This window comes from Platichthys flesus, chromosome 20 (assembly GCF_949316205.1).
Source record: "Platichthys flesus chromosome 20, fPlaFle2.1, whole genome shotgun sequence".
Classification (NCBI taxonomy): Eukaryota; Metazoa; Chordata; class Actinopteri; order Pleuronectiformes; family Pleuronectidae; genus Platichthys; species Platichthys flesus.
This window is the reverse complement of record NC_084964.1, coordinates 1,639,465-1,666,703: the sequence shown is the minus strand read 5'-3', so window position 1 is coordinate 1,666,703 and position 27,239 is coordinate 1,639,465. Positions and strand designations below refer to the sequence as shown.

General features: G+C 39.8%; 7 non-coding genes across 7 annotated transcripts; all 7 read right to left on the bottom strand.

The window, feature by feature from the left end:
- Positions 1-369: 369 nt before the first annotated feature.
- trnak-uuu (transfer RNA lysine (anticodon UUU)) lies at positions 370-444 on the bottom strand. Its single transcript has one exon. It is a non-coding gene; the product is annotated as a tRNA-Lys (tRNA).
- Positions 445-1,427: 983 nt separating this feature from the next.
- On the bottom strand, positions 1,428-1,501 carry trnak-uuu (transfer RNA lysine (anticodon UUU)). The gene has a single exon. It is a non-coding gene; the product is annotated as a tRNA-Lys (tRNA).
- A 456-nt stretch (positions 1,502-1,957) lies between these two features.
- Positions 1,958-2,032, bottom strand: trnak-uuu (transfer RNA lysine (anticodon UUU)). The gene has a single exon. It is a non-coding gene; the product is annotated as a tRNA-Lys (tRNA).
- Positions 2,033-11,725: 9,693 nt separating this feature from the next.
- trnak-cuu (transfer RNA lysine (anticodon CUU)) lies at positions 11,726-11,799 on the bottom strand. The gene has a single exon. It is a non-coding gene; the product is annotated as a tRNA-Lys (tRNA).
- A 7,080-nt stretch (positions 11,800-18,879) lies between these two features.
- On the bottom strand, positions 18,880-18,953 carry trnak-uuu (transfer RNA lysine (anticodon UUU)). The gene has a single exon. It is a non-coding gene; the product is annotated as a tRNA-Lys (tRNA).
- Positions 18,954-25,723: 6,770 nt separating this feature from the next.
- On the bottom strand, positions 25,724-25,797 carry trnak-uuu (transfer RNA lysine (anticodon UUU)). The gene has a single exon. It is a non-coding gene; the product is annotated as a tRNA-Lys (tRNA).
- Positions 25,798-26,252: 455 nt separating this feature from the next.
- On the bottom strand, positions 26,253-26,326 carry trnam-cau (transfer RNA methionine (anticodon CAU)). The gene has a single exon. It is a non-coding gene; the product is annotated as a tRNA-Met (tRNA).
- Positions 26,327-27,239: the final 913 nt, after the last annotated feature.

Below are 27,239 nucleotides of genomic sequence, written 5' to 3'. Positions count from 1 at the left end.
ACAACATAGGTCTGAGATAATGATCAGATTACAGAATAAGTTTTACCTTTAATGTTTTCAGCACAAGTTCCGTGAACAAAAACACCCTGAACCATGTTGTCCAATTCTTTCGCAAGAAGACCAAACCAACGCTTGTCATTGGTTAGGGATTCAATCTCTTGCAGTTTTCCATTCTAGTTAAGCTAGATGATCGAGACAAAATGATGGGTTCAGTATATATATAATTTTCTGATCAGCCGTTGATGTTTGCTTGGTGTGTGTGACCTCTATGGAACGTATTTTCTCTGAAGTATTCTTTAATAAGGAGTCTTTTAAGCTAAGACTTTGATCTGTATGCTGGTGCTCAATTCCGAATCTCAAAAGCTCCATAGCCCAACGTGGGGCTCGAACCCACGACCCTGAGATTAAAAGTGTCATGCTCTACCGAACTGAGCTAGCTGGCGCTTCTTCCAAATAACTTCCCATCATAATAGAAATGTTAGAATGCAAGAAATATGTTTCATGAGAAGTAAAACCCTCTTGTATGAAAACAACCTAGGTCTGAGATAATGATGCGATTACCGAATAAGTTTTACCTTTAATATTTTTGAGCACAAGTTCCGTGAACAAAAACTGCCTGAACCATGTTGTCCAATTCTTTCGCAAGAAGATCAAACACACGCTTGTCATTGGTTAGGGATTCAATCTCTTGCAGTTTTCCATTCTAGTTTAGCTATATAATCTAGACAAATTGATGGGTTTAATATGTATATAATATTCTGATCAGCCGTTGATGTTTGCTTGGTGTGTGTGAACTCTATGGAATGTATTTGCTCTGTAGTATCCTTTAATAAGGAGTCTTTTAAGCTAAGACTTTGATCTGCATGCTGGTGCTCAATTCCGAATCTCAAAAGCTCCATAGCCCAACGTGGGGCTCGAAACCACGAACCTGAAATTATGAGTCTCATGCTCTACCGAACTGAGCTAGCCTGGCATCTTCCTCATAACTTCCCATCACAATAGAAATGTTAGAATGCAAGAAATATGTTTCATGAGAAGTAAAACCCTCTTGTATGAAAACAACCTAGGTCTGAGATAATGATGAGATTACAGAATAAGTTTTACCTTTCATGTTTTCAGCACAAGTTCCGTGAACAAAAACCGCCTGAACCATGTTGTCCAATTCTTTCGCAAGAAGATCAAACACAAGCTTGTCATTGGTTAGGGGTTCAATCTCTTGCAGTTTTCCATTCTAGTTTAGCTATATAATCTAGACAAATTGATGGGTTTAATATATATATAATATTCTGATCAGCCGTTGATGTTTGCTTGGTGTGTGTGAACTCTATGGAATATATTTGCTCTGAAGTATCCTTTAATAAGGAGTCTTTTAAGATAAGACTTTGATCTGCATGCTGGTGCTCAATTCCTAACCTTAAAATCTCCATAGCCCAACGTGGGGCTCGAACCCACAACCCTGAGATTAAAAGTGTCATGCTCTACCGAACTGAGCTAGCCGGGCTTCTTCCTTATAACTTCCCATCACAAAAGAAATGTTAGAATGCAAGAAATATGTTTCATGAGAAGTTAAAAACCCTCTTGTATGAAAACAACCTAGGTCTGAGGTAATGATCAGTTTACAGAATACATTTTACCTTTAATGTTTTTAGCACAAGTTCCGTGAACAAAAACACCCTGAACCATGTTGTCCAATTCTTTTGCAAGAAGACCAAACCAACGCTTGTCATTGGTTAGGGATTCAATCTCTTGCAGTTTTCCATTCTAGTTAAGCTAGATAATCTAGACAAAATGATGGGTTCAGTATATATATAATTTTCTGATCAGCCGTTGATGTTTGCTTGGTGTGTGTGAACCCTATGGAATGTATATCCTCTGATGTTTCCTTTAATAAGGAGTCTTTTAAGCTAAGACTTTGATCTGCATGCTGGTGCTCAATTCCGAATCTCAAAAGCTCCATAGCCCAACGTGGGGCTCGAACCCACGACCCTGAGATTAAAAGTGTCATGCTCTACCGAACTGAGCTAGCTGGCGCTTCTTCCAAATAACTTCCCATCATAATAGAAATGTTAGAATGCAAGAAATATGTTTCATGAGAAGTAAAACCCTCTTGTATGAAAACAACCTAGGTCTGAGATAATGATGCGATTACCGAATAAGTTTTACCTTTAATATTTTTGAGCACAAGTTCCGTGAACAAAAACTGCCTGAACCATGTTGTCCAATTCTTTCGCAAGAAGATCAAACCAACGCTTGTCATTGGTTAGGGATTCAATCTCTTGCAGTTTTCCATTCTAGTTTAGCTATTAAATCTAGACAAATTGATGGGTTTAATATATATATAATTTTCTGATCAGCCGTTGATGTTTGCTTGGTGTGTGTGAACTCTATGGAATGTATTTTCTCTGAAGTATTCTTTAATAAGGAGTCTTTTAAGCTAAGACTTTGATCTGCATGCTGGTGCTCAATTCCGAATCTCAAAAGCTCCATAGCCCAACGTGGGGCTCGAAAACACGACCCTGAGATTAAGAGTCTCATGCTCTACCGAACTGAGCTAGCCGGGCTTCTTCCTTATAACTTCCCATCACAATAGAAATGTTAGAATGCAAGAAATATGTTTCATGACAAGTAAAACCCTCTTGTATGAAAACAACATAGGTCTGAGATAATGATCAGATTACAGAATAAGTTTTACCTTTAATGTTTTCAGCACAAGTTCCGTGAACAAAAACAACCTGAACCATTTTGTCCAATTATTTCGCAAGAAGATCAAACCAACGCTTGTCATTGGTTAGGGATTCAATCTCTTGCAGTTTTCCATTCTAGTTTAGCTATTAAATCTAGACAAATTGATGGGTTTAATATATATATAATTTTCTGATCAGCCGTTGATGTTTGCTTGGTGTGTGTGAACTCTATGGAATGTATTTTCTCTGAAGTATTCTTTAATAAGGAGTCTTTTAAGCTAAGACTTTGATCTGCATGCTGGTGCTCAATTCCGAATCTCAAAAGTTCCATAGCCCAACGTGGGGCTCGAAAACACGACCCTGAGATTAAGAGTCTCATGCTCTACCGAACTGAGCTAGCCGGGCTTCTTCCTTATAACTTCCCATCACAATAGAAATGTTAGAATGCAAGAAATATGTTTCATGACAAGTAAAACCCTCTTGTATGAAAACAACCTAGGTCTGTGATAATGATCAGATTACAGAATAAGTTTTACCTTTAATGTTTTCAGCACAAGTTCCGTGAACAAAAACACCCTGAACCATGTTGTCCAATTCTTTCGCAAGAAGACCAAACCAACGCTTGTCATTGGTTAGGGATTCAATCTCTTGCAGTTTTCCATTCTAGTTTAGCTATATAATCTAGACAAATTGATGAGTTTAATATATGTATAATATTCTGATCAGCCGTTGATGTTTGCTTGGTGTGTGCGAACACTATGGAATGTATATCCTCTGATGTTTCCTTTAATAAGGAGTCTTTTAAGCCAAGACTTTCATCTGCACGCTGGTGCTCAATTCCTAACCTTAAAATCTCCATAGCCCAACGTAGGGCTCGAACCCACGACCCTGAGATTGAAAGTGTCATGCTCTACCGAAATGAGCTGGCCGGGCTTCTTCCTCATAACTTCCCATCACAATAGAAATGTTAGAATGCAAGAAATATGTTTCATGAGAAGTAAAACCCTCTTGTATGAAAACAACCTAGGTCTGAGATAATGATGAGATTACAGGATAAATTTTACCTTTCATGTTTTCCGCACAAGCTCCGTGAGCAAAAACACCCTGAACCATGTTGTCCAATTATTTCGCAAGAAGATCAAACCGACGCTTGTCATTGGTTAGGGATTCAATCTCTTGCAGTTTTCCATTCTAGTTAAACTAGATAATCTAGACAAATTGATGGGTTCAATATATATATAATTTTCTGATAAGCCGTTGATGTTTGCTTGGTGTGTGTGAACTCTATGGAATGTATTTGCTCTGAAGTATCCTTTAATAAGGAGTCTTTTAAGCTAAGACTTTGATCTGCATGCTGGTGCTCAATTCCGAATCTCAAAAGCTCCATAGCCCAACGTGGGGCTCGAAACCACGACCCTGAGATTAAGAGTCTCATGCTCTACCGAACTGAGCTAGCCGGGCTTCTTCCTTATTACTTCCCATCACAATAGAAATGTTAGAATGCAAGAAATATGTTTCATGACAAGTAAAACCCTCTTGTATGAAAACCACATAGGTCTGAGATAATGATCAGATTACAGAATACATTTTACCTTTAATGTTTTCAGCACAAGTTCCGTGAACAAAAACACCCTGAACCATGTTGTCCAATTCTTTCGCAAGAAGACCAAACCAACGCTTGTCATTGGTTAGGGATTCAATCTCTTGCAGTTTTCCATTCTAGTTAAGCTAGATAATCTAGACAAATTGATGGGTTCAGTATATATATAATTTTCTGATCATTCGTTGATGTTTGCTTGGTGTGTGTGAACTCTATGGAATGTATTTGCCTTGAAGTATCCTTTAATAAGGAGTCTTTTAAGCTAAGACTTTGATCTGCATGCTGGTGCTCAATTCCGAATCTCAAAAGCTCCATAGCCCAACGTGGGGCTCAAACCCACGACCCTGAGATTAAGAGTCTCATGATCTACCGAACTGAGCTAGCCAGGCTTCTTCCTTATAACTTCCCATCACAAAAGAAATATTAGAATGCAAGAAATATGTTTCATGAGAAGTAAAACCCTCTTGTATGAAAACAACCTAGGTCTGAGGTAATGATCAGTTTACAGAATACATTTTACCTTTAATGTTTTTGAGCACAAGTTCCGTGAACAAAAACAACCTGAACCATGTTGTCCAATTATTTCGCAAGAAGATCAAACCAACGCTTGTCATTGGTTAAGGATTCAATCTCTTTCAGTTTTCCATTCTAGTTTAGCTATATAATCTAGACAAATTGATGGGTTTAATATATATATAATTTTCTGATCAGCCGTTGATGTTTGCTTGGTGTGTGTGAACTCTATGGAATGTATTTGCTCTGAAGTATCCTTTAATAAGGAGTCTTTTAAGCTAAGACTTTGCTCTGCATGCTGGTGCTCAATTCCGAATCTCAAAAGCTCCATAGACCAACGTGGGGCTCGAAACCACGACCCTGAGATTAAGAGTCTCATGCTCTACCGAAGTGAGCTAGCCGGGCTTCTTCCTTATAACTTCCCATCACAATAGAAATGTTAGAATGCAAGAAATATGTTTCATGACAAGTAAAACCCTCTTGTATGAAAACAACCTATGTCTGAGATAATGATCAGATTACAGAATAAGTTTTACCTTTAATGTTTTCAGCACAAATTCCGTGAACAAAAACACCCTGAACCATGTTGTCCAATTCTTTCGCAAGAAGACCAAACCAACGCTTGTCATTGGTTAGGGATTCAATCTCTTGCAGTTTTCCATTCTAGTTTAGCTACATAATCTAGACAAATTGATGAGTTAAATATATGTATAATATTCTGATCAGCCGTTGATGTTTGCTTGGTGTGTGTGAACCCTATGGAATGTATATCCTCTGATGTTTCCTTTAATAAGGAGTCTTTTAAGCCAAGACTTTCATCTGCACGCTGGTGCTCAATTCCTAACCTTAAAATCTCCATAGCCCAACGTGGGGCTCGAACCCACGACCCTGAGATTAAAAGTGTCATGCTCTACCGAACTGAGCTGGCGCTTCTTCCAAATAACTTCCCATCACAATAGAAACGTTAGAATGCAAGAAATATGTTTCATGAGAAGTAAAACCTTCTTGTATGAAAACAACCTAGGTCTGAGATAATGATGAGATTACAGAATAAGTTTTACCTTTAATGTTTTTGAGCACAAGTTCCGTGAACAAAAACCGCCTGAACCATGTTGTCCAATTCTTTCGCAAGAAGATCAAACACACGATTGACATTGGTTAGGGATTCAATCTCTTGCAGTTTTCCATTCTAGTTAAGCTATATAATCTAGACAAATTGATGGGTTTAATATATGTATAATATTCTGATCAGCCGTTGATGTTTGCTTGGTGTGTGTGAACCCTATGGAATGTATATCCTCTGATGTTTCCTTTAATAAGGAGTCTTTTAAGCCAAGACTTTCATCTGCATGCTGGTGCTCAATTCCTAACCTTAAAATCTCCGTAGCCCAACGTGGGGCTCGAACCCACGACCCTGAGATTAAGAGTGTCATGCTCTATCGAACTGAGCTGGCGCTTCTTCCAAATAACTTCCCATCATAAAAGAAATGTTAGAATGCAAGAAATATGTTTCATGAGAAGTAAAACCTTCTTGTATGAAAACAACCTAGGTCTGAGATAATGATGAGATTACAGAATAACTTTTACATTTAATATTTTTGAGCACAAGTTCCGTGAACAAAAACCGCCTGAACGATGTTGTCCAATTCTTTCGCAAGAAGATCAAACACACGCTTGTCATTGGTTAGGGATTCAAGCTCTTGCAGTTTTCCATTCTAGTTTAGCTATATAATCTAGACAAATTGATGGGTTTAATATATATATAATTTTCTGATCAGCCGTTGATGTTTGCTTGGTGTGTGTGAACTCTATGGAATGTATTTGCTCTGAAGTATCCTTTAATAAGGAGTCTTTTAAGCTAAGACTTTGATCTGCATGCTGGTGCTCAATTCCAAATGTCAAAATCTCCATAGCCCAACGTGGGGCTCGAAACCACGACCCTGAGATTAAGAGTCTCATGCTCTACCGAAATGAGCTGGCCGGACTTCTTCCTCATAACTTCCCATCACAATAGAAATGTTAGAATGCAAGAAATATGTTTCATGACAAGTAAAACCCTCTTGTATGAAAACAACCTAGGTCTGAGATAATGATGAGATTACAGAATAAGTTTTACCTTTCATGTTTTCCGCACAAGTTCCGTGAACAAAAACACCCTGAACCATGTTGTCCAATTATTTCGCAAGAAGATCAAACCGACGCTTGTCATTGGTTAGGGATTCAATCTCTTGCAGTTTTCCATTCTAGTTAAACTAGATAATCTAGACAAATTGATGGGTTCAATATATATATAATTTTCTGATCAGCCGTTGATGTTTGCTTGGTGTGTGTGAACTCTATGGAATGTATTTGCTCTGAATTATCCTTTAATAAGGAGTCTTTTAAGCTAAGACTTTGCTCTGCATGCTGGTGCTCAATTCCGAATCTCAAAAGCTCCATAGCCCAACGTGGGGCTCGAAACCACGACCCTGAGATTAAGAGTCTCATGCTCTACCGAACTGAGCTAGCCGGGCTTCTTCCTTATAACTTCCCATCACAATAGAAATGTTAGAATGCAAGAAATATGTTTCATGACAAGTAAAACCCTCTTGTATGAAAACAACCTAGGTCTGAGATAATGATCAGATTACAGAATAAGTTTTACCTTTAATGTTTTCAGCACAAGTTCTGTGAACAAAAACACCCTGAACCATGTTGTCCAATTCTTTCGCAAGAAGACCAAACCAACGCTTGTCATTGGTTAGGGATTCAATCTCTTGCAGTTTTCCATTCTAGTTAAGCTAGATAATCTAGACAAATTGATGGGTTCAGTATATATATAATTTTCTGATCAGACGTTGATTTTTGCTTGGTGTGTGTGAACACTATGGAATGTATTTTCTCTGAAGTATCCTTTAATAAGGAGTCTTTTAAGCTAAGACTTTGATCTGCATGCTGGTGCTCAATTCCTAACCTTAAAATCTCCATAGCCCAACGTGGGGCTCGAACCCACGACCCTGAGATTAAGAGTCTCATTCTCTACCGAAATGAGCTGGCCGGGCTTCTTCCTCATAACTTCCCATCACAATAGAAATGTTAGAATGCAAGAAATATGTTTCATGAGAAGTCAAACCCTCTTGTTTGAAAACAACCTAGGTCTGAGATAATGATGAGATTACAGAATAAGTTTTACCTTTCATGTTTTCAGCACAAGTTCCGTGAACAAAAACACCCTGAACCATGTTGTCCAATTATTTCGCAAGAAGATCAAACCGACGCTTGTCATTGGTTAGGGATTCAATCTCTTGCAGTTTTCCATTCTAGTTAAACTAGATAATCTAGACAAATTGATGGGTTCAATATATATATAATTTTCTGATCAGCCGTTGATGTTTGCTTGGTGTGTGTGAACTCTATGGAATGTATTTGCTCTGAAGTATCCTTTAATAAGGAGTCTTTTAAGCTAAGACTTTGCTCTGCATGCTGGTGCTCAATTCCGAATCTCAAAAGCTCCATAGCCCAACGTGGGGCTCGAAACCACGACCCTGAGATTAAGAGTCTCATGCTCTACCGAAATGAGCTAGCCGGGCTTCTTCCTCATAACTTCCCATCACAATAGAAATGTTAGAATGCAAGAAATATGTTTCATGACAAGTAAAACCCTCTTGTATGAAAACAACCTAGGTCTGAGGTAATGATCAGTTTACAGAATACATTTTACCTTTAATGTTTTTGAGCACAAGTTCCGTGAACAAAAACAACCTGAACCATGTTGTCCAATTATTTCGCAAGAAGATCAAACCAACGCTTGTCATTGGTTAGGGATTCAATCTCTTGCAGTTTTCCATTCTAGTAAGGCTAGAAAATCTAGACAATTTGATGGGTTCAATATATATATAATTTTCTGATCATCCGTTGATGTTTGCTTGGTGTGTGTGAACTCTATGGAATGTATTTTCTCTGAAGTATCCTTTAATAAGGAGTCTTTTAAGCTAAGACTTTGATCTGCATGCTGGTGCTCAATTCCGAATCTCAAAAGCTCCATAGCCCAACGTGGGGCTCGAACCCACGACCCTGAGATTAAAAGTGTCATGCTCTATCAAACTGAGCTGGCGCTTCTTCCAAATAACTTCCCATCACAATAGAAATGTTAGAATGCAAGAAATATGTTTCATGAGAAGTAAAACCCTCTTGTATGAAAACAACCTAGGTCTGAGGTAATGATCAGTTTACAGAATAAGTTTTATCTTTAATATTTTTGACCACAAGTTACGTGAACAAAAACCGCCTGAACCATGTTGTCCAATTCTTTCGCAAGAAGATCAAACACACGCTTGTCATTGGTTAGGGATTCAATCTCTTGCAGTTTTCCATTATAGTTAAGCTAGATAATCTAGACAAATTGATGGGTTCAATATATATATAATTTTCTGATCAGACGTTGATTTTTGCTTGGTGTGTGTGAACTCTATGGAATGTATTTGCGCTGAAGTATCCTTTAATAAGGAGTCTTTTAAGATAAGACTTTGATCTGCATGCTGGTGCTCAATTCCTAACCTTAAAATCTCCATAGCCCAACGTGGGGCTCGAACCCACGACCCTGAGATTAAAAGTGTCATGCTCTACCGCAGTGGTTCTCAACCTTTTTTCAGTGAAGTACCCCCTTCGAAGAAAAAATTCTGCCGAGTACCCCCTAACCAGCGCAAAGTATTTTTGGTTGAAAGAAAGATGTAATGTGATGTATTAAGCCTTGTAACTAGACACATTCAAATTTAAAACTCCATCAATGTCCATAACATTGCTCATTTGTAGTGGTCTCTCTTGAACTATTACGAAATAAAAAGATATAAAATAACTAAAGACTTTTATTATTATCTCAATATAAATAAAGATTTGTGCACCTCAAAATAATTATCAACTTAAAGTGACCTCTTTTGGGATCATAATAAAGATATGTTCTCAAACTGAACTCATGAACTTAATTATAGCTAAACACTTCTTCCCAAAAAATAAATCATTAACTTAGTTTTAAATAAAAGATTAGCTCAAAACATATTTTTTTAATATTCATCATCTTAAAATATCTTCTTTAAGGATTGAAAAGAATACTGACAGGTAGCTTGTTTCCGGGTTTTGGGGAGGCTTTTCGCATCGTGTCTTGAGATGACCTGAATTCAGAAAGTTTCCTCTTAAAAAACTCAGGTGGCTTACCAACATGACTTTCATGTTTTGTCTGGAGATACCGCTGAAGATGTGGTGGCTTAATGCCACTGCTGGCTAATCTCTCCCCACAGAAAAAACATAAAGTGTAAATAACCCAATCTATGTTATTGTTAATATTATTGAAGTGTCTTTCTGTTATTTTATTGTGACATATTTGCTCGCTTTAGGGTCATACAATTTAATTTCCGCTTTTGTATTACATGCTTTTATTTTGAAAGGGTACCGGTAGAGACGCAGACTTATTGTTATGAATCATTACCTTCACAACGGAAAACTTTTCCATTTTAGCGCCCCTCCGAAGAAGCACTAGCTCTCACGGTGTTGTTTAGAGAAGGCTCTCTGCTCTGGTTTCGCCATCTTTGGTACTTGTCCCTCCGTGTTTCAGCAGCATTGCTGCTGCACTTCAACTCGACTCCATTTTTGAAGTTTTCAAGGCAGGTGATGACAGGTGATGACAGGTGGCGTGTGCCAGGTTGGGTCAAACCATCGGTATGGGGGAGACTCTGTTTTTTTAGGATAATTAAATTGAAAAGCCTACTGAATATAAAATTTAGTTCATGAACTTACACTTATATTTTATTGAATATATGTTAAATAACAATTTTTCAAGGATTTTTGAATGGATGCTTATTTTAAATATATTTAAAAAAAATCTCAAGTACCCCCTGGAGTACCTTCAAGTACCCCCAGGGGTACGCATACCCCAATTTGAGAATCACTGCTCTACCGAACTGAGCTGGCGCTTCTTCCAAATAACTTCCCATCACAATAGAAATGTTAGAATGCAAGAAATATGTTTCATGAGAAGTAAAACCTTCTTGTATGAAAACAACCTAGGTCTGAGATAATGATGAGATTACAGAATAAGTTTTACATTTAATATTTTTGAGCACAAGTTCCGTGAACAAAAACCGCCTGAACCATGTTGTCCAATTCTTTCGCAAGAAGATCAAACACACGCTTGTCATTGGTTAGGGATTCAATCTCTTGCAGTTTTCCTTTCTAGTTAGGCTAGATAATCTAGACAAATTGATGGGTTCAATATGTATATAATATTCTGATCAGCCGTTGATGTTTGCTTGGTGTGTGTGAACTCTATGGAATGTATTTGCTCTGTAGTATCCTTTAATAAGGAGTCTTTTAAGCTAAGACTTTGATCTGCATGCTGGTGCTCAATTCCGAATCTCAAAAGCTCCATAGCCCAACGTGGGGCTCGAAACCACGACCCTGAGATTAAGAGTCTCATGCTCTACCGAACTGAGCTAGCCTGGCATCTTCCTTATAACTTCCCATCACAATAGAAATGTTAGAATGCAAGAAATATGTTTCATGAGAAGTAAAACCCTCTTGTATGAAAACAACCTAGGTCTGAGATAATGATCAGATTACAGAATAAGTTTTACCTTTAATGTTTTCAGCACAAGTTCCGTGAACAAAAACACCCTGAACCATGTTGTCCAATTCTTTCGCAAGAAGACCAAACCAACGCTTGTCATTGGTTAGGGATTCAATCTCTTGCAGTTTTCCATTCTAGTTAAGCTAGATAATCTAGACAAATTGATGGGTTCAGTATATATATAATTTTCTGATCAGACGTTGATGTTTGCTTGGTGTGTGTGAACTCTATGGAATGTATTTGCTCTGAAGTATCCTTTAATAAGGAGTCTTTCAAGCTAAGACTTTGATCTGCATGCTGGTGCTCAATTCCGAATCTCAAAAGCTCCATAGCCCAACGTGGGGCTTGAACCCACGACCCTGAGATTAAGAGTCTCATGCTCTACCGAACTGAGCTAGCCGGGCTTCTTCTTTATAACTTCCCATCACAATAGAAATGTTAGAATGCAAGAAATATGTTTCATGAGAAGTAAAACCTTCTTGTATGAAAACAACCTAGGTCTGAAATAATGATGAGATTACACAATATGTTTTACATTTAATATTTTTGAGCACAAGTTCTGTGAACAAAAACCGCCTGAACCATGTTGTCAAATTCTTTCGCAAGAAGATCAAACACACGCTTGTCATTGGTTAGGGATTCAATCTCTTGCAGTTTTCCATTCTAGTTAAACTAGATAATCTAGACAAATTGATGGGTTCAATATATATATAATTTTCTGATCAGCCGTTGATGTTTGCTTGGTGTGTGTGAACACTATGGAATGTATTTTCTCTGAAGTATCCTTTAATAAGGAGTCTTTTAAGATAAGACTTTGATCTGCATGCTGGTGCTCAATTCCTAACCTTAAAATCTCCATAGCTCAACGTGGGGCTCGAAACCACGACCCTGAGATTAAGAGTCTCATGCTCTACCGAACTGAGCTGGCCGGGCTTCTTCCTCATAACTTCCCATCACAATAGAAATGTTAGAATGCAAGAAATATGTTTCATGACAAGTAAAACCCTCTTGTATGAAAACAACATAGGTCTGAGATAATGATTAGATTACAGAATAAATTTTACCTTTAATGTTTTCAGCACAAGTTCCGTGAACAAAAACACCCTGAACCATGTTGTCCAATTCTTTCGCAAGAAGACCAAACCAACGCTTGTCATTGGTTAGGGATTCAATCTCTTGCAGTTTTCCATTCTAGTTAAGCTAGATAATCTAGACAAATTGATGGGTTCAGTATATATATAATTTTCTGATCATTCGTTGATGTTTGCTTGGTGTGTGAACTCTATGGAATGTATTTGCTCTGAAGTATCCTTTAATAAGGAGTCTTTTAAGCTAAGACTTTGATCTGCATGCTGGTGCTCAATTCCGAATCTCAAAAGCTCCATAGCCCAACGTGGGGCTCGAAACCACGACCCTGAAATTAAGAGTCTCATGCTCTACCGAACTGAGCTAGCTGGGCTTCTTCCTTATAACTTCCCATCACAATAGAAATGTTAGAATGCAAGAAATATGTTTCATGACAAGTAAAACCCTCTTGTATGAAAACAACATAGGTCTGAGATAATGATCAGATTACAGAATAAGTTTTACCTTTAATGTTTTCAGCACAAGTTCCGTGAACAAAAACACCCTGAACCATGTTGTCCAATTCTTTCGCAAGAAGACCAAACCAACGCTTGTCATTGGTTAGGGATTCAATCTCTTGCAGTTTTCCATTCTAGTTAAGCTAGATAATCTAGACAAATTGATGGGTTCAGTATATATATCATTTTCTGATCAGCCGTTGATGTTTGCTTGGTGTGTGTGAACTCTATGGAATGTATTTTCTCTGAAGTTTTCTTTAATAAGGAGTCTTTTTAGCTAAGACTTTGATCTGCATGCTGGTGCTCAATTCCGAATCTCAAAAGCTCCATAGCCCAACCTGGGGCTCGAACCCACGACCCTGAGATTAAAAGTGTAATGCTCTACCGAACTGAGCTAGCCGGGCTTCTTCCTTATAACTTCCCATCACAATAGAAATGTTAGAATGCAAGAAATATGTTTCATGAGAAGTAAAACCTTCTTGTATGAAAACAACCTAGGGCTGAGATAATGATGAGATTACAGAATAAGTTTTACATTTAATATTTTTGAGCACAAGTTCCGTGAACAAAAACACCCTGAACCATGTTGTCCAATTCTTTCGCAAGAAGATCAAACACACGCTTGTCATTGGTTAGGGATTCAATCTCTTGCAGTTTTCCATTCTAGTTTAGCTATATAATCTAGACAAATTGATGGGTTTAATATATATATAATATTCTGATCAGCCTTTGAGCCGTGGAACGTCACCTCGCTGTGGGGAAAGGAACCGGAGCTTGTGAGGGAGGTGGAGCGCTATCAGTTAGATCTGGTGGGGCTTACCTCCACGCACAGTCTCAGCTCTGGTACCGTACTCCTGGATAAGGGTTGGACTTTATTCTTCTCCGGAGTTGCCAAGGGCGTGAGGCGTCGGGCGGGTGTGGGGATACTCATAAATCCCCGGCTGAGCGCCGCGGTGTTGGAGTTTACCCCGGTAGACGAGAGGGTCGCCTCCCTGCGCCTAAGGGTTGTAGGGGGGAAAACTCTGACTGTTGTTTGTGCGTATGCACCAAACAGCAGTTCAGAGTACTCGGCCTTCTTGGAGACCCTGAATGGAGTCCTGTATGGGGCTCCAGTAGGGGACTCCGTAGTTCTGCTGGGTGACTTCAACGCCCACGTGGGCAACGATGGAGACACCTGGAGAGGCGTGGTGGGGAGGAACGGCCTCCCTGATCTGAACCCGAGCGGTCGTTTGTTATTGGACTTCTGTGCTAGCCATGGATTGTCCATAACAAACACCATGTTCGAACATAAGGGTGCTCATAAGTGTACCTGGTACCAGAGTACCCTAGGCCGAAGATCAATGATCGATTTTGTGATCGTGTCATCTGATCTGAGGCCGCATGTTTTGGACACTCGGGTAAAGAGAGGGGCGGAACTGTCAACCGACCACCATCTGGTTGTGAGTTGGATCAGGGAGTGGGGGAAATTTCCGGATAGACCTGGTAAGCCCAAACGAGTAGTGCGGGTGAACTGGGAACGTCTGGAGGAGGCCCCCGTCCTAGGTATCTTCAACTCAAACCTCCGGCGGAGTTTTTCTGGCATTCCTGTGGAGGTTGGGGGCATTGAGCCGGAGTGGGCGGTGTTCAAAGCCTCCATTGCTGAAGCTGCGGCGGCTAGCTGTGGCCTCAGGGTCTTAGGCTCCTCAAGGGGCGGTAACCCTCGGACACCGTGGTGGACACCGGTGGTCAGGGAAGCCGTCCGATTGAAGAAGGAGGCCTTCCGGGATATGATATCCTGGAGGACTCCTGACTCGGTTGCAGGGTACCGACAGGCCCGAAGGGCTGCAGCTGCTGCCGTGTCGGAGGCTAAGCAGCGGGTGTGGGAGAAGTTCGGAGAGGTCATGGAGAAGGACTTTCGGTCGGCACCAAAGTGTTTCTGGAAGACTATCCGGCACCTCAGGAGGGGGAAACGGGGAACCATCCAAGCTGTGTACAGTAAGGATGGGACTCTGTTGACCTCAACTGAGGAGGTTGTCGGACGTTGGAAGGAACACTTTGAGGAACTCCTGAATCCGAATAACACGCCCTCTATGTTGGAGGCAGAGCTCGAGGTTGATGGTGTTTCATCGTCAATTTCCCTGGTGGAGGTCACTGAGGTGGTCAAACATCTCCGCAGTGGCAAGGCCCCAGGGATTGATGAGATCCGGCCAGAAATGCTAAAGGCTCTGGGTGTTGAGGGGCTGTCATGGTTGACACGCCTATTCAACATCGCGTGGGAGTCGGGTACAGTGCCAAAGGAGTGGCAAACTGGGGTGGTGGTTCCCCTGTTCAAAAAGGGGGACCAGAGAGTGTGTGCCAATTACCGGGGCATCACACTTCTCAGCCTCCCTGGTAAAGTCTACTCCAAGGTGCTGGAAAGGAGGGTTCGGCCGATCGTCGAACCTCAGATTGAAGAGGAACAATGCGGTTTTCGCCCCGGACGTGGAACTACAGACCAGCTCTTCACTCTCGCAAGGATCCTGGAGGGGGCCTGGGAGTATGCCCATCCGGTCTACATGTGTTTTGTGGATCTGGAGAAGGCGTATGACCGGGTCCCCCGGGAGAAACTGTGGGAGGTGCTGCGGGAGTATGGGGTAAGGGGGTCTATCCTCAGGGCCATCCAATCCCTGTACTCCCAAAGCGAGAGCTGTGTTCGCGTCCTCGGCAGCCAGTCAGTTTCGTTCTCAGTGGATGCTGGTCTCCGCCAGGGCTGCGCCTTGTCACCAATCCTGTTTGTGATATACATGGACAGGATATCGAGGCGTAGTCGGGGTGGGGAGGGGTTGCAGTTCGGTGGTCTGAGGATCTCGTCACTGCTTTTTGCAGATGACGTGGTCCTCATTGGCTCATCGGCCTGTGACCTTCAGCACTCACTGGATCGGCCGGTGGCCGAGTGTGAAGCGGCTGGGATGAGGATCAGCACCTCTAAATCTGAGGCCATGACTCTTAGCAGGAAACCGATGGATTGCTTACTCCGGGTAGGAAATGAGTCCTTAGCCCAAGTGAAGGAGTTCAAGTACCTTGGGGTCTTGTTCGCGAGTGAGGGTACTATGGAGCGTGAGATTGGCCGGAGAATCGGAGCAGCGGGGGCGGTATTGCGTTCGCTTTACCGCACCGTTGTAACGAAAAGAGAGCTGAGCCGCAAGGCAAAGCTCTCGATCTACCGGTCGATCTTCGTTCCTATCCTCACCTATGGTCATGAGGGCTGGGTGATGACCGAAAGGACGAGATCACGGGTACAAGCGGCCAAGATGAGTTTTCTCAGAAGGGTGGCTGGCGTATCCCTTAGGGATAGGGTGAGAAGCTCAGCCATCCGTGAGGAACTCGGATTAGAGCCGCTGCTCCTTCACTTAGAAAGGAGTCAGCTGAGGTGGTTCGGGCATCTGGTAAGGATGCCCACTGGGCGCCTTCCTTGGGAGGTGTTTCAGGCACGTCCAGTGGGGAGGAGACCTCGGGGAAGACCCAGGACTAGGTGGAGAGATTATATCTCAACACTGGCCTGGGAACGCCTCGGGATCCCCCCGTCAGAGTTGGTCAATGTGGCCCGGGAAAGGGAAGTCTGGGGCCCCCTGCTTGAGCTGCTCCCCCCGCGACCCGACCCCGGATAAGCGGATGAAAATGAGATGAGATGAGATGATCAGCCGTTGATGTTTGCTTGGTGTTTGTGAACTCTATGGAATGTATTTGCTCTGAAGTATCCTTTAATAAGGAGTCTTTTAAGCTAAGACTTTGATCTGCATGCTGGTGCTCAATTCCGAATCTCAAAAGCTCCATAGCCCAACGTGGGGCTTGAACACACGACCCTGAGATTAAGAGTCTCATGCTCTACCGAACTGAGCTAGCCGGGCTTCTTCCTTATAACTTCCCATCACAATAGAAATGTTAGAATGCAAGAAATATGTTTCATGAGAAGTAAAACCCTCTTGTATGAAAACAACCTAGGTCTGAGGTAATGATCAGTTTACAGAATACATTTTACCTTTAATGTTTTTGAGCACAAGTTCCGTGAACAAAAACAACCTGAACCATGTTGTCCAATTATTTCGCAAGAAGATCAAACCAACGCTTGTCATTGGTTAGGGATTCAATCTCTTGCAGTTTTCCATTCTAGTTAGGCTAGATAATCTAGTCAAATTGATGGGTTCAATATATATATAATTTACTGATCAGACGTTGATGTTTGCTTGGTGTGTGTGAACTCTATGGAATGTATTTGCTCTGAAGTATCCTTTAATAAGGAGTCTTTTAAGCTAAGACTTTGCTCTGCATGCTGGTGCTCAATTCCGAATCTCAAAAGCTCCATAGCCCAACGTGGGGCTCGAAACCACGACCCTGAGATTAAGAGTCTCATGCTCTACCGAACTGAGCTAGCCGGGCTTCTTCCTTATAACTTGACATCACAATAGAAATGTTAGAATGCAAGAAATATGTTTCATGACAAGTAAAACCCTCTTGTATGAAAACAACCTAGGTCTGAGATAATGATCAGATTACAGAATAAGTTTTACCTTTAATGTTTTCAGCACAAGTTCCGTGAACAAAAACACCCTGAACCATGTTGTCCAATTGTTTCGCAAGAAGACCAAACCAACGCTTGTCATTGGTTAGGGATTCAATCTCTTGCAGTTTTCCATTCTAGTTTAGCTATATAATCTAGACAAATTGATGGGTTTAATATATGTATAATATTCTGATCAGCCGTTGATGTTTGCTTGGTGTGTGTGAACCCTATGGAATGTATATCCTCTGATGTTTCCTTTAATAAGGAGTCTTTTAAGCCAAGACTTTCATCTGCATGCTGGTGCTCAATTCCTAACCTTAAAATCTCCGTAGCCCAACGTGGGGCTCGAACCCACGACCCTGAGATTAAGAGTGTCATGCTCTATCGAACTGAGCTGGCGCTTCTTCCAAATAACTTCCCATCATAATAGAAATGTTAGAATGCAAGAAATATGTTTCATGAGAAGTAAAACCTTCTTGTATGAAAACAACCTAGGTCTGAGATAATGATGAGATTACAGAATAAGTTTTACATTTAATATTTTTGAGCACAAGTTCCGTGAACAAAAACACCCTGAACCATGTTGTCCAATTCTTTCGCAAGAAGATCAAACCAACGCTTTTCATTGGTTAGGGATTCAATCTCTTGCAGTTTTCCATTCTAGTTAAGCTAGATAATCTAGACAAATTGATGGGTTCAGTATATATATAATTTTCTGATCATTCGTTGATGTTTGCTTGGTGTGTGAACTCTATGGAATGTATTTGCTCTGAAGTAGCCTTTAATAAGGAGTCTTTTAAGCTAAGACTTTGATCTGCATGCTGGTGCTCAATTCCGAATCTCAAAAGCTCCATAGCCCAACGTGGGGCTCGAAACCACGACCCTGAAATTAAGAGTCTCATGCTCTACCGATCTGAGCTAGCCGGGCTTCTTCCTTATAACTTCCCATCACAATAGAAATGTTAGAATGCAAGAAATATGTTTCATGACAAGTAAAACCCTCTTGTATGAAAACAACATAGGTCTGAGATAATGATCATATTACAGAATAAGTTTTACCTTTAATGTTTTCAGCACAAGTTCCGTGAACAAAAACACCCTGAACCATGTTGTCCAATTCTTTCGCAAGAAGACCAAACCAACGCTTGTCATTGGTTAGGGATTCAATCTCTTGCAGTTTTCCATTCTAGTTAAGCTAGATAATCTAGACAAATTGATGGGTTCAGTATATATATAACTTTCTGATCAGCCGTTGATGTTTGCTTGGTGTGTGTGAACTCTATGGAATGTATTTTCTCTGAAGTATTCTTTAATAAGGAGTCTTTTAAGCTAAGACTTTGATCTGCATGCTGGTGCTCAATTCCGAATCTCAAAAGCTCCATAGCCCAACGTGGGGCTCGAACCCACGACCCTGAGATTAAAAGTGTAATGCTCTACCGAACTGAGCTAGCCGGGCTTCTTCCTTATACTTCCCATCACAATAGAAATGTTAGAATGCAAGAAATATGTTTCATGAGAAGTAAAACCTTCTTGTATGAAAACAACCTAGGGCTGAGATAATGATGAGATTACAGAATAAGTTTTACATTTAATATTTTTGAGCACAAGTTCCGTGAACAAAAACACCCTGAACCATGTTGTCCAATTCTTTCGCAAGAAGATCAAACAAACGCTTGTCATTGGTTAGGGATTCAATCTCTTGCAGTTTTCCATTCTAGTTTAGCTATATAATCTAGACAAATTGATGGGTTTAATATATATATAATATTCTGATCAGCCGTTGATGTTTGCTTGGTGTTTGTGAACTCTATGGAATGTATTTGCTCTGAAGTATCCTTTAATAAGGAGTCTTTTAAGCTAAGACTTTGATCTGCATGCTGGTGCTCAATTCCTTAACTTAAAATCTCTGTAGCCCAACGTGGGGCTCGAAACCACGACCCTGAAATTAAGAGTCTCATGCTCTACCGAACTGAGCTAGCCGGGCTTCTTCCTTATAACTTCCCATCACAATAGAAATGTTAGAATGCAAGAAATATGTTTCATGACAAGTAAAACCCTCTTGTATGAAAACAACATAGGTCTGAGATAATGATGAGATTACCGAATAAGTTTTACCTTTAATATTTTTGAGCACAAGTTCCGTGAACAAAAACCGCCTGAACCATGTTGTCCAATTCTTTCGCAAGAAGATCAAACACAAGCTTGTCATTGGTTAGGGATTCAATCTCTTGCAGTTTTCCATTGTAGTTTAGCTATATAATCTAGACAAATTGATGGGTTTAATATGTATATAATATTCTGATCAGCCGTTGATGTTTGCTTGGTGTGTGTGAACTCTATGGAATGTATTTGCTCTGTAGTATCCTTTAATAAGGAGTCTTTTAAGCTAAGACTTTGATCTGCATGCTGGTGCTCAATTCCGAATCTCAAAAGCTCCATAGCCCAACGTGGGGCTCGAAACCACACCCTGAGATTAAGAGTCTCATGCTCTACCGAACTGAGCTAGCCTGGCATTTTCCTTATAACTTCCCATCACAAAAGAAATGTTAGAATGCAAGAAATATGTTTCATGAGAAGTAAAACCCTCTTGTATGAAAACAACCTAGGTCTGAGATAATGATCAGATTACAGAATAAGTTTTACCTTTAATGTTTTCAGCACAAGTTCCGTGAACAAAAACACCCTGAACCATGTTGTCCAATTCTTTCGCAAGAAGACCAAACCAACGCTTGTCATTGGTTAGGGATTCAATCTCTTGCAGTTTTCCATTCTAGTTAAGCTAAATAATCTAGACAAATTGATGGGTTTAATATGTATATAATATTCTGATCAGCCGTTGATGTTTGCTTGGTGTGTGTGAACTCTATGGAATGTATTTGCTCTGTAGTATCCTTTAATAAGGAGTCTTTTAAGCTAAGACTTTGATCTGCATGCTGGTGCTCAATTCAGAATCTCAAAATCTCCATAGCCCAACGTGGGGCTCGAAACCACGACCCTGAGATTAAGAGTCTCATGCTCTACCGAACTGAGCTGGCCGGGCTTCTCTCATAACTTCCCATCACAATAGAAATGTTAGAATGCAAGAAATATGTTTCATGAGAAGTAAAACCCTCTTGTATGAAAACAACCTAGGTCTGAGATAATGATGAGATTACAGAATAAATTTTATCTTTCATGTTTTCAGCACAAGTTCCGTGAACAAAAACACCCTGAACCATGTTGTCCAATTATTTCGCAAGAAGATCAAACCGACGCTTGTCATTGGTTAGGGATTCAATCTCTTGCAGTTTTCCATTCTAGTTAAACTAGATAATCTAGACAAATTGATGGGTTCAATATATATATAATTTTCTGATCAGCCGTTGATGTTTGCTTGGTGTGTGTGAACTCTATGGAATGTATTTGCTCTGAAGTATCCTTTAATAAGGAGTCTTTTAAGCTAAGACTTTGATCTGCATGCTGGTGCTCAATTCCGAATCTCAAAAGCTCCATAGCCCAACGTGGGGCTCGAAACCACGACCCTGAAATTAAGAGTCTCATGCTCTACCGAACTGAGCTAGCCGGGCTTCTTCCTTGTAACTTCCCATCACAATAGAAATGTTAGAATGCAAGAAATATGTTTCATGAGAAGTAAAACCCTCTTGTATGAAAACAACCTAGGTCAGAGATAATGATGAGATTACAGAATAAGTTTTACCTTTCATGTTTTCAGCACAAGTTCCGTGAACAAAAACCGCCTGAACCATGTTGTCCAATTCTTTCGCAAGAAGATCAAACACACGCTTGTCATTGGTTAGGGGTTCAATCTCTTGCAGTTTTCCATTCTAGTTTAGCTATATAATCTAGACAAATTGATGGGTTTAATATATATAATATATTCTGATCAGCCGTTGAAGTTTGCTCGGTGTGTGTGAACTCTATGGAATGTATTTGCTCTGAAGTATCCTTTAATAAGGAGTCTTTTAAGCTAAGACTTTGATCTGCATGCTGGTGCTCAATTCCGAATCTCAAAAGCTCCATAGCCCAACGTGGGGCTCGAAACCACGACCCTGAAATTAAGAGTCTCATGCTCTACCGAACTGAGATAGCCGGGATTCTTCCTTATAACTTCCCATCACAATAGAAATGTTAGAATGCAAGAAATATGTTTCATGACAAGTAAAACCCTCTTGTATGAAAACAACATAGGTCTGAGATAATGATCAGATTACAGAATAAGTTTTACCTTTAATGTTTTCAGCACAAGTTCCGTGAACAAAAACACCCTGAACCATGTTGTCCAATTCTTTCGCAAGAAGACCAAACCAACGCTTGTCATTGGTTAGGGATTCAATCTCTTGCAGTTTTCCATTCTAGTTAAGCTAGATAATCTAGACAAATTGATGGGTTCAGTATATATATAATTTTCTGATCAGACGTTGATGTTTGCTTGGTGTGTGTGAACTCTATGGAATGTATTTGCTCTGAAGTATTCTTTAATAAGGAGTCTTTTAAGCTAAGCTTTGATCTGCATGCTGGTGCTCAATTCCGAATCTCAAAAGCTCCATAGCCCAACATGGGGCTCGAAACCAAGACCCTGAAATTAAAAGTGTGATGCTCTACCGGACTGAGCTGGCGCTTCTTCCAAATAACTTCCCATCACAATAGAAATGTTAGAATGCAAGAAATATGTTTCATGAGAAGTAAAACCTTCTTGTATGAAAACAACCTAGGTCTGAGATAATGATCAGATTACAGAATACATTTTACCTTTAATGTTTTTGAGCACAAGTTCCGTGAAGAAAAACAACCTGAACCATGTTGTCCAATTATTTCGCAAGAAGATCAAACCAACGCTTGTCATTGGTTAGGGATTCAATCTCTTGCAGTTTTCCATTCTAGTTAGGCTAGAAAATCTAGAAAAATTGATGGGTTCAATATATATATAATTATCTGATCAGCCGTTGATGTTTGCTTGGTGTGTGTGAACTCTATGGAATGTATTTTCTCTTTAGTATCCTTTAATAAGGAGTCTTTTAAGATAAGACATGCATCTGTATGCTGGTGCTCAATTCCTTAACTTAAAATCTCTATAGCCCAACGTGGGGCTTGAACCCACAACCCTGAGATTAAGAGTGTCATGCTCTATCGAACTGAGCTGGCGCTTCTTCCAAATAACTTCCCATCATAATAGAAATGTTAGAATGCAAGAAATATGTTTCATGAGAAGTAAAACCCTCTTGTATGAAAACAACCTAGGTCTGAGATAATGATGCGATTACCGAATAAGTTTTACCTTTAATATTTTTGAGCACAAGTTCCGTGAACAAAAACTGCCTGAACCATGTTGTCCAATTCTTTCGCAAGAAGATCAAACACACGCTTGTCATTGGTTTGGGATTCAATCTCTTGCAGTTTTCGATTCTAGTTTAGCTATATAATCTAGACAAATTGATGGGTTTAATAAATATATAATATTCTGATGAGCCGTTGATGTTTGCGAACTCTATGGAATGTATTTGCTCTGAAGTATCCTTTAATAAGGAGTCTTTTAAGCTAAGACTTTGATCTGCATGCTGGTGCTCAATTCCTAACCTTAAAATCTCCAAAGCCCAACGTGGGGCTCGAACCCACAACCCTGAGATTAAAAGTGTCATGCTCTACCGAACTGAGCTGGCGCTTCTTCCAAATAACTTCCCATCACAATAGAAATGTTAGAATGCAAGAAATATGTTTCATGAGAAGTAAAACCTTCTTGTATGAAAACAACCTAGGTCTGAGATGATGATGAGATTACACAATATGTTTTACATTTAATATTTTTGAGCACAAGTTCTGTGAACAAAAACCGCCTGAACCATGTTGTCCAATTCTTTCGCAAGAAGATCAAACACACGCTTGTCATTGGTTAGGGATTCAATCTCTTGCAGTTTTCCATTCTAGTTAAGCTAGATAATCTAGACAAATTGATGGGTTCAATATATATATAATTTTCTGATCAGCCGTTGATGTTTGCTTGGTGTGTGTGAACTCTATGGAATGTATTTTCTCTGAAGTATCCTTTAATAAGGAGTCTTTTAAGCTAAGACTTTGATCTGCATGCTGGTGCTCAATTCCGAATCTCAAAAGCTCCATAGCCCAACGTGGGGCTCGAAACCACGACCCTGAAATTAAGAGTCTCATGCTCTACCGAACTGAGCTAGCCGGGCTTCTTCCTTATAACTTCCCATCACAATAGAAATGTTAGAATGCAAGAAATATGTTTCATGAGAAGTAAAACCCTCTTGTATGAAAACAACCTAGGTCTGAGATAATGATGAGATTACAGAATAAATTTTATCTTTCATGTTTTCAGCACAAGTTCCGTGAACAAAAACACCCTGAACCATGTTGTCCAATTATTTCGCAAGAAGATCAAACCGACGCTTGTCATTGGTTAGGGATTCAATCTCTTGCAGTTTTCCATTCTAGTTAAACTAGATAATCTAGACAAATTGATGGGTTCAATATATATATAATTTTCTGATCAGCCGTTGATGTTTGCTTGGTGTGTGTGAACTCTATGGACTGTATTTGCTCTGAAGTATCCTTTAATAAGGAGTCTTTTAAGCTAAGACTTTGATCTGCATGCTGGTGCTCAATTCCGAATCTCAAAAGCTCCATAGCCCAACGTGGGGCTCGAAACCACGACCCTGAAATTAAGAGTCTCATGCTCTACCGAACTGAGCTAGCCGGGCTTCTTCCTTATAACTTCCCATCACAATAGAAATGTTAGAATGCAAGAAATATGTTTCATGACAAGTAAAACCCTCTTGTATGAAAACAACATAGGTCTGAGATAATGATCAGATTACAGAATAAATTTTACCTTTAATGTTTTCAGCACAAGTTCCGTGAACAAAAACACCCTGAACCATGTTGTCCAATTCTTTCGCAAGAAGACCAAACCAACGCTTGTCATTGGTTAGGGATTCAATCTCTTGCAGTTTTCCATTCTAGTTAAGCTAGATAATCTAGACAAATTGATGGGTTCAGTATATATATAATTTTCTGATCATTCGTTGATGTTTGCTTGGTGTGTGTGAACTCTATGGAATGTATTTGCTCTGAAGTATCCTTTAATAAGGAGTCTTTTAAGCTAAGACTTTGATCTGCATGCTGGTGCTCAATTCCGAATCTCAAAAGCTCCATAGCCCAACGTGGGTCTCGAAACCACGACCCTGAAATTAAGAGTCTCATGCTCTACCGAACTGAGCTAGCCGGGCTTCTTCCTTATAACTTCCCATCACAATAGAAATGTTAGAATGCAAGAAATATGTTTCATGAGAAGTAAAACCCTCTTGTATGAAAACAACCTAGGTCTGAGATAATGATGAGATTACAGAATAAATTTTACCTTTAATGTTTTCAGCACAAGTTCCGTGAACAAAAACACCCTGAACCATGTTGTCCAATTCTTTCGCAAGAAGACCAAACCAACGCTTGTCATTGGTTAGGGATTCAATCTCTTGCAGTTTTCCATTCTAGTTAAGCTATATAATCTAGACAAATTGATGGGTTCAGTATATATATAATTTTCTGATCATTCGTTGATGTTTGCTTGGTGTGTGTGAACTCTATGGAATGTATTTGCTCTGAAGTATCCTTTAATAAGGAGTCTTTTAAGCTAAGACTTTGATCTGCATGCTGGTGCTCAATTCCGAATCTCAAAAGCTCCATAGCCCAACGTGGGTCTCGAAACCACGACCCTGAAATTAAGAGTCTCATGCTCTACCGAACTGAGCTAGCCGGGCTTCTTCCTTATAACTTCCCATCACAATAGAAATGTTAGAATGCAAGAAATATGTTTCATGACAAGTAAAACCCTCTTGTATGAAAACAACATAGGTCTGAGATAATGATCAGATTACAGAATAAGTTTTACCTTTAATGTTTTCAGCACAAGTTCCGTGAACAAAAACACCCTGAACCATGTTGTCCAATTCTTTCGCAAGAAGACCAAACCAACGCTTGTCATTGGTTAGGGATTCAATCTCTTGCAGTTTTCCATTCTAGTTAAGCTAGATAATCTAGACAAATTGATGGGTTCAGTATATATATAATTTTCTGATCAGCCGTTGATGTCTGCTTGGTGTGTGTGAACTCCATGGAATGTATTTTCTCTGAAGTATTCTTTAATAAGGAGTCTTTTAAGCTAAGACTTTGATCTGCATGCTGGTGCTCAATTCCGAATCTCAAAAGGTCCATAGCCCAACGTGGGGCTCGAACCCACGACCCTGAAATTAAAAGTGTAATGCTCTACCGAACTGAGCTAGACGGGCTTCTTCCTTATAACTTCCCATCACAATAGAAATGTTAGAATGCAAGAAATATGTTTCATGAGAAGTAAAACCTTCTTGTATCAAAACAACCTAGGTCTGAGATAATGATGAGATTACAGAATAAGTTTTACATTTAATATTTTTGAGCACAAGTTCCGTGAACAAAAACACCCTGAACCATGTTGTCCAATTCTTTCGCAAGAAGATCAAACACATGCTTGTCATTGGTTAGGGATTCAATCTCTTGCAGTTTTCCATTCTAGTTTAGCTATATAATCTAGACAAATTGATGGGTTTAATATATATATAATATTCTGATCAGCCGTTGATGTTTGCTTGGTGTTTGTGAACTCTATGGAATGTATTTGCTCTGAAGTATCCTTTAATAAGGAGTCTTTTAAGCTAAGACTTTGATCTGCATGCTGGTGCTCAATTCCGAATCTCAAAAGCTCCATAGCCCAACGTGGGGCTTGAACACACGACCCTGAGATTATGAGTCTCATGCTCTACCGAACTGAGCTAGCCGGGCTTCTTCCTTATAACTTCCCATCACAATAGAAATGTTAGAATGCAAGAAATATGTTTCATGACAAGTAAAACCCTTTTGTATGAAAACAACCTAGGTCTGAGATAATGATCAGATTACAGAATAAGTTTTACCTTTAATGTTTTCAGCACAAGTTCCGTGAACAAAAACACCCTGAACCATGTTGTCCAATTCTTTCGCAAGAAGACCAAACCAACGCTTGTAATTGGTTAGGGATTCAATCTCTTGCAGTTTTCAATTCTAGTTTAGCTATATAATCTAGACAAATTGATGGGTTTAATATATGTATAATATTCTGATCAGCCGTTGATGTTTGCTTGGTGTGTGTGAACCCTATGGAATGTATATCCTCTGATGTTTCCTTTAATAAGGAGTCTTTTAAGCCAAGACTTTCATCTGCATGCTGGTGCTCAATTCCTAACCTTAAAATCTCCGTAGCCCAACGTGGGGCTCGAACCCACGACCCTGAGATTAAGAGTGTCATGCTCTATCGAACTGAGCTGGCGCTTCTTCCAAATAACTTCCCATCATAATAGAAATGTTAGAATGCAAGAAATATGTTTCATGAGAAGTAAAACCCTCTTGTATGAAAACAACCTAGGTCTGAGATAATGATGCGATTACCGAATAAGATTTACCTTTAATATTTTTGAGCACAAGTTCCGTGAACAAAAACTGCCTGAACCATGTTGTCCAATTCTTTCGCAAGAAGATCAAACACACGCTTGTCATTGGTTAGGGATTCATTCTCTTGCAGTTTTCCAATCTAGTTTAGCTATATAATCTAGATAAATTGATGGGTTTAATATATATATAATTTTCTGATCAGCCGTTGATGTTTGCTTGGTGTGTGTGAACTCTATGGAATGTATTTGCTCTGAAGTATCCTTTAATA